The following is a 7,882-nucleotide window of genomic DNA, read 5'->3' as shown; positions in this document are numbered from 1 at the left end:
TACGTGTACTTGCTCTTTGTCTAGGTTAGTAAAAACTGTTTTAATTGTAAAAGAAAATTTTTAAATTTTCGCCGCTTACCGAAGCGTTAATTATTTTCTTAAACTCTAGATCGATTCCATCAAATGGTATCAGAGCTGTGGTCAAAGATTAGCATGTACATGTATTTAAAAATATGAGCTTGAAAATCGTTTTCGAAAGTTTACTAATTTTGTGACAAGTTAGAATTGTTATCTTAGATTTTTTTTTAATTTATTGCTCATGCCTTTAAATTAAAAATCATGTTGATTTTCTATGAGTTTGGGATGTTTTTAAAACACATTAGAATCAGTTCTAAATTTTTTTAATTTTTTATATTGAAAAACGTGTTTTAAAGGTTTGAGAAATTTCGAGTAAAATTTTGTTACTAGTTATATTGTCTTGCTAGTTTCTTTTATTTACTTGAATCGTTTTATGCATGTTGTTATTTCTTTTATGCCTTGTTATTACCTTGCTAATAAAACACAAATAAAAGCTTTAACAACCTTCATAAAACGTTCCGTTACACTCGATTCTTTTTCGCACCTAAAAAGGACCAAGCTTTAATTATTTCTTTTTCTTCGAGCTGGAGTAAACCCGCATTAAAAGTGGCATACCTCTCTGCTCAGAAATCCAAATTTAATGATTCTTGAATCAAATTAAAGCTCTGTCTGTCCTCTGTCCAATTCCACCGGTTTTGGCTCAAAAGGACATTGGAGCCGCCAGATATGGCGATTTTACTCCGAGGTGCGCGGCTGTGCTGAAACTCCAGTTTTTTAGAAATCCGGATTTTCAAACCCCACTACCATGAGTTATAGAACTCTAATGAGAAAATTTTCTTGAGCAAAAATGTTTTTCATATGATTATAAACATGATGTGTAAGATTAAAATGTTTTGATTTTTGAAAGTTTAATTGAAATTGAATTTTTACAAAACTAGTTTGAATTATGAAAAATCGTTTTCACTTTCAAACTTGAAAATATTTTGTCATCCAAATCAAATAAATTTTCAAAATGTTTTCAAAACTATATCTATATCACATATGTTCAAAATCTATATGCTCTTGAAAATTTGAGTGGGAGGTCTCCTTGTAGACAAGCCGAAAAATAAAAAGATGTGTAATCTCAAACTTTCAAGTGTTCGAGTGAGTTGAAGTTCACACTTTCCTCATGCACTTTCCCGAAATAGAAAATAGGAAAAGATCGAGTTGTACCTTGTGCCTTTATGCACTAATACTGCTCTGAACATGTCGATCTAGGATTCTCTTCTAGTTGTCCGCTCTGTCGCTCTCTAACTAGGAAATCTGTTTCCGAACTTATAAGAGTCGATGAACCAACTCCAAAAACTAAGTGGGAGGGTTATACTTGTTGTTTGTAACCCACGATCTCCAACACTAATGAAAAGTGCAAGTGTCGCCAGACTAAGAGTCACCCTCGTGGCCCTCTCTTAAATGAGAGTACTAAAGGGCGCTTTGCACTGATCATTGCTCAATGAGCTAAATCCGAAAGTGAGACAATGAGACAAGACCTCCCCTCAGCGGATTGTTTTTCAAAGTCAATCTTTTGGACTAAGTGGTTGGTTACACACTTAGACCCAATCCCTAGTAATCCTCCCTCGAGGCCCTGCGAAAGGATGTGAGTGATCAAACCAATTTAAAAGGTGGCTAGTCAAAATTGATGTATTGACATCTTGGCTTAGCATTAATGATGTGTCATTTACTTATAAATGGAGATTTTTTGCGGCCTTCTCTTGAGGGAGTAAATTATCGTTTGGTTTATAACACCTTTGGATTTTATAAAGTCTTAAATAAAACTTAAATCCTAAACCAAAGACTAATCATAAACTTGTTTCAACTTTTATAAGCAACATGTCTCGCAAACATCTCTCAATCATCCTTTCCTCGAACAAACTCGAAACCATGAACTACGTTAAATCGAAACATAACCTCGACATAATCCTTACCAAGCACAAATGGGTACTCACCACCCCGTGTCCTCCTCTGACGAATAATGATTCAACTCAAGAGGACAAAGACGCCTTATCGGCCTGGCTCTGCTCCGATGAGATTGTGAGGTGCTATATCGTAGCATCGATGAACAATGTGTTGCAACAACAACATCGTGACATCGAGACTGCCGCCGACATGCTCTACAATCTCCTTGAGATGTTTGGAGGGCAAGGGCATCAAACAAGGCAACAAGCAGTCCGACAGTTTATGAACTGTCACATGAAGACTAGGACTCCTGTTGGAGACTTTATGATACTGATCATTAGTTTTCTGAATAAAATGGAAATCCTAGGATCTGAGATTGATGGGAAGAGTGTCATAGATATGATCTTAGAAACTCTCATGGCATCTATTGATACCTTCAAGTTGAACTACTCCACGAACAAGCTAGAGTACACTGTTACCAAGCTTATGATGGAACTTCACACTACTATAGGTCTCACTAAGAAAAAGAGGAATCAAGGAGAGGCACATGCTACTGAGCAAAAAGCCTCCGCCTCTGGAACTAAGAAGAGACCTCACAAGGCCGATAAAAAGAACTGTCCTGCCTGTCTCAAAGCAAAGGAACATAGTATTGTACTAGTTACCGAAGCATGCTTAGTAGCTGATAATGTATCAACGTGGATTCTTGACTCCGCTGCTACTAACCATATTTGCTGTTCCTTGAATGGTTTCAAGAAAACCAAAAGCTTAGAGGAAGGCGAGTTCTGTTTCAAATGGGGTGATGGGAGCCTGGTGTCTGCGAAGGCTGTGGGATCCGTGACGCTGTCTTTTGAAGACCGCACTTTAAACTTGAATAATGTTTATTTTGTTCCTACCTTTGGGAAGAACTTAATATCCGTTGCTCGTCTTCTTGAGCAAGATTATTGTTTAAAGTTCGTTAAGAATGGAATTCATATTTCGTTTCCTGATAATTCTTTTGTCACTGATGCATGTATGAAGAATGCTCTTTTTTACATCTATCCCACTCAACCTTCTCTTTTAGACACCGAAATAGATAATGATCTAATTAGGGAGCCAAAGAGGATCAAACTTTCTTAATCCTCTGATCTAACAAAATCAACATACCTATTGTTGTCGCACGAAAATGAACAACTATTTAAAACCTCGGGCGGTTCAATCCAAGGCCAGACCAAGTGATCGCACCCGGGCCAAGAGTGTGAACTCGATAGTCTCGAGCTAGGGTTTTCTCCGATCAACCCGCCTCTCGGGAGAGGTAGGGGTGAGGAGGAGGAGTGACCGTGCCTTGGTTGTCGGCTGCCTACGTACCCATGTGTGGGATCAGGTCAGAACGTAGTTCAAGCGTGTAGGACGCAGTATGAGGCGCGGAACCTTGGTGGAGAGGCGTGCTCAACGAAGGAGACGAGACGCGGAGGAGTCCTCGACGACGTCTCAGAACTTCGGAGATCGCGTAAGCGAGAGAGAATGTGTGTTTTCTCTCTTTTGGAGACGTGGAAGACTCTAAGTCAAGAGTTCCTTGTTGTGGCGGAGATTCCGGACGCGTAGGCGATTCCTAGTTGGAAATGCCGGACGCGTAGGCGATTTCTTGTCAGAAATGGTGGACGCGTCTAGGGTGCTAGACGCGTAGGCGATTTTCAGTCGAAAACCGTTAGAGCACTCGTGGGCTCAAGACTAATCGTTCGATCAAGAGAGGCAGCACTCGGGAGTCCCCGGAAAGCGCTTTAGAATCTCTGAGAACGAGAAATCGAGGAGAATCTACTTCAGGCCAAGGATGGCATCCAGAGAAGGAGAGAGAAGTCTCAAGTTCCTTGAGAATGAATGGGATGGCTTTCCCCTCAATTAGAGGGGGTATTTATAGTTGTTTGGGGGCCTTAGAAGGCTTCTTTTTTGTCCATGTGGGACTAGGAACGCGCGTGCCATCAAGTGGAGGCGCACGGCGCGCGCGGCGCACAAAGAGCGGCGCACAACGCGCGGCGCGCGGCGCAGGGGGCGCGGCGCACGGGTCATCTGGCACGGCGCGGGCGCATCTTGGCGCGGCGCGCGCCTGCCTGGCGCGGCGCGCTGCTTGCTGCGCGGCTGGCCGGCGCAGCGTGCTGTGCGCGCGGCGAATGGCTCGTCTTGCCGGACTCTTGCGGGCCTTTAGGGGTCTTCGAATACCATTCTTGCCACGTGAAATAAGAAGGTTTCCTCTTGAGGAGAACGACTCGAGGCTCGACTCGAGGAGCGACTCGAGGAGCGACCCGAGGCTCGACTCGAGGAATGACTCGAGGCTCGACTCGAGGAGAACGACTCGAGGCTCAACTCGAGGAGCGAAGCTCGACTCGAGGAGACTGACTCAAGGCTCGACTCGAGGAGCGAAGCTCGACTCGAGGAGACTGACTCAAGGCTCAACTCGAGGAGCGAAGCTCGACTCGAGGAGACTGTATGAAGTCTCAACTCGAGGAGCGAGGCTCAACTCGGGGAGCCGACTCAAGTCTCGACTCGAGGGGCTAGGCTCGACTCAAGGAGTCAATAGTTTGGGCGACGGCTTGAAGACTTGCCGCTCTTCAGGACCTCCGGCCTGACCATCGGCCCTTTGAGCGACGTGCCTTCTTGGCGTCTCGGGTTTTCCAAAAACGACCGACAACATTAGCCCCCCAAGTTCATTGCTCGGGAGGCCCCGGGCGGTGAACTTTTAGTTGTTTCCGCCGGGTGTTTGAGGAAAATTTATCTCCCAGGGCTTCGCTGTCGCGAAGATTTTGTGATTATAAAGAATACTCTCACAATTGCTAGTGCTCTCTCTCGCTTTTCCATCTCTCTCGACACGAGTGTGTGGTCGACATGTGGAGGAGGATCCAAGCGGATAGGAGGCGTAGCTCAACGTGGGCGAGGCGAACGCGCTTGCGTTCGTCACTCTAGCCCCGGAGCAAAGGGGGTATGCACGCGCAAGTAGGGCGTGCATTTGTGTAGAGGCGTACCGGCGTGTCGCAGCTCGTTGATCTTGTGGCGAAGTCATGCCCAAGTCTTTCTCCGATGGCATTTTGTTTAATAATATCATCAATCCGGAGTCCATGGGACTCGACGGTGATTAGCAAGGCGACGATTGTGTAATCGTGACCAATTAGGGGAAGATCATGGCGTCCATCTTGGCCAACTTGGAAGGCGACTGCACTTTTGTGTTCCGCAATGGCGTGCTCATTCCGAGGTCTCGGAGATGGAGGTTGATGCTGCGGGCTGATGCTTCGAGAAGACAGAGTGGTACGTGGTGGGAGGCTCTGCCGCACCGGAGGGCTTCGACTGCTCGGGGATCAACGCTAAAAGTTTGACCACGCATCAAGCATAAGTCGGTCTCACGGGGCATCCGCCATCCCAGCCCTGGCGACGCTTCTCCGTCCGCGTTCGGAAGATCGGCCCTTATTCCCTAGACGTGAGTGCGGGTCTCTGCTTTGGCTAACCCGTTCTTCAGGTCGCTCCAGGTGCTTGCTCGAGGAGCGGGACTCGACTCAAGGAGACTGACTCAAGGCTCGATTCGAGGAGCGAAGCTCAACTCGAGGAGACTAACTCAAGGCTCGACTCGAGGAGCGAAGCTCGACTCGAGGAGACTGAATCAAGTCTCAACTCGAGGAGCGAAGCTCAACTCGGGGAGCCGACTCAAGTCTCAACTCGAGGGACTAGGCTCAAATTGGGGAGCCGACTCAAGTGTCAACTCGAGGGGCTAAGCTCGACTCAAGGAGATTGGCTGGACTTTAAGGAATATGACTCTACTCGAGGGGCGATGCTCGAATTGAGGACGATGACTCGACTCGAGGAGCGGAGCTCGACTCGAGGAGAACGACTCGACTCGAGAAGTAAGGCTTGACTCGAGGAGAATGACTCGACTCAAGGAGCGAGGCTCGACTTGAGGACGATGACTCGACTCGAGAAGCAAGGCTTGACTCGAGGAGAATGACTCGACTCAAGGAGCGAGGCTCGACTTGAGGACGACGACTCGACTCGAGGAGCGGAGCTCGACTCGAGGAGAACGACTCGACTCGAGAAGCAAGGCTTGACTCGAGGAGAATGACTCGACTCAAGGAGCGAGGCTCGACTTGAGGAGAGTGACTCGACTCGAGGAGCAAGGCTTGACTGGAGGAGGATGACTCGACTCGGGGAGCGAAGCTCGACTCAAGTAGAATGACTCGACTCGGGAAGCGAAGCTCGACTCGAGGAGGATGACTCAACTCGGGGAGCGAAGCTCGACTCGAGGACGATGACTCGACTCGAGGAGCGGAGCTCGATTCGAGGAGAATGACTCGACTCGAGAAGTAAGGCTTGACTCGAGGAGAATGACTCGACTCAAGGAGCGAGGCTCGACTTGAGCAGAATGACTCGACTCGGGGAGCGAAGCTCGACTCGAGGAGGATGGCTCAACTCGAGGAGCGAAGCTCGAGTCGAGGACGATGACTCGACTCGAGGAGCGGAGCTCGACTCGAGGAGAATGACTCGACTCGAGAAGCAAGGCTTGACTCGAGGAGAATGACTCGACTCTAAGGAGCGAGGCTCGACTTGAGGACGACGACTCGACTCGAGAAGCAAGGCTTGACTCGAGGAGAATGACTCGACTCAAGGAGCGAGGCTCGACTTGAGGACGATGACTCGACTCGAGGAGAACGACTCGACTCGAGAAGCAAGGCTTGACTCGAGGAGAATGACTCGACTTAAGGAGCGAGGCTCGACTTGAGGAGAGTGACTCGACTCGAGGAGCAAGGCTTGACTGGAGGAGGATGACTCGACTCGGGGAGCGAAGCTCGACTCAAGTAGAATGACTCGACTCGGGAAGCGAAGCTCGACTCGAGGAGGATGACTCAACTCGGGGAGCGAAGCTCGACTCGAGGACGATGACTCGACTCGAGGAGCGGAGCTCGACTCGAGGAGAATGACTCGACTCGAGAAGTAAGGCTTGACTCGAGGAGAATGACTCGACTCAAGGAGCGAGGTTCGACATGAGCAGAATGACTCGACTCGGGGAGCGAAGCTCGACTCGAGGAGGATGGCTCAACTCGGGGAGCGAAGCTCGAGTCGAGGACGATGACTCGACTCGAGCAGCGGAGCTCGACTCGAGGAGAATGACTCGACTCGAGAAGCAAGGCTTGACTCGAGGAGAATGACTCGACTCTAAGGAGCGATGCTAGACTCAAGGAGAATGACTCGACTCAAGGAGCGGAGCTCGACTTCGAGGAGAATGACTCGACTCAAGGAGCGAAGCTCGACTTCAAGGAGAATGACTCGACTCAAGGAGCGGGGCTCGACTCGAGGAGAATGATTTGACTTGGGGAGCAGGGCTCGACTTGAGGAGAATGACTCGACTCGAGGAGCAAAGCTCGACTTGAGGAGAATGATTTGACTCGGGGAGCAAGGCTCGACTTGAGGAGAATGACTCGACTCGAGGAGCAAAGCTCGACTTGAGGAGAATGACTCGACTCGAGGAGCGAGGCTCGACTTCGAGGAGAATGACTCGACACAAGGAGCGAAGCTCGACTTTAAGGAGAATGACTCGACTCAAGGAGCGAAGCTCGACTTCGAGGAGAATGACTCGACTCGAGGAGAATGACTCGACCCGAGGAGCATGGCTCAACACGGGGAGAATGATTTGACTCAAGGAGCAAGACTCGACTCAAGGAGAGCGACTCGACTTAAGGAGCGATGCTCGACTTGAGGAGACTGACTTGGCGAGAGTGACTCAACTCGAGGAGCAAGGCTCAGCTCGAGGATAATGACTTGACTCAAGCAGCAAGCCCTGACTCAAGGAGAGCGTGCCTCGACTCGAGGAGCGAAGCTCGACTCGAGGAGTATGACTCGACTCAAGGAGCGTGTCTCGACTCGAGGAGATTGACTCGTTTCAAGGAGCGAGATTCGACTCGAGGAGAATGACTCGACT

This window comes from Urtica dioica, chromosome 7, assembly GCF_054948205.1.
Source record: "Urtica dioica subsp. dioica isolate 48M chromosome 7, U.dioica_male_clone48M_v1_H2, whole genome shotgun sequence".
Classification (NCBI taxonomy): Eukaryota; Viridiplantae; Streptophyta; class Magnoliopsida; order Rosales; family Urticaceae; genus Urtica; species Urtica dioica.
This window is presented reverse-complemented; position numbering follows the sequence as displayed.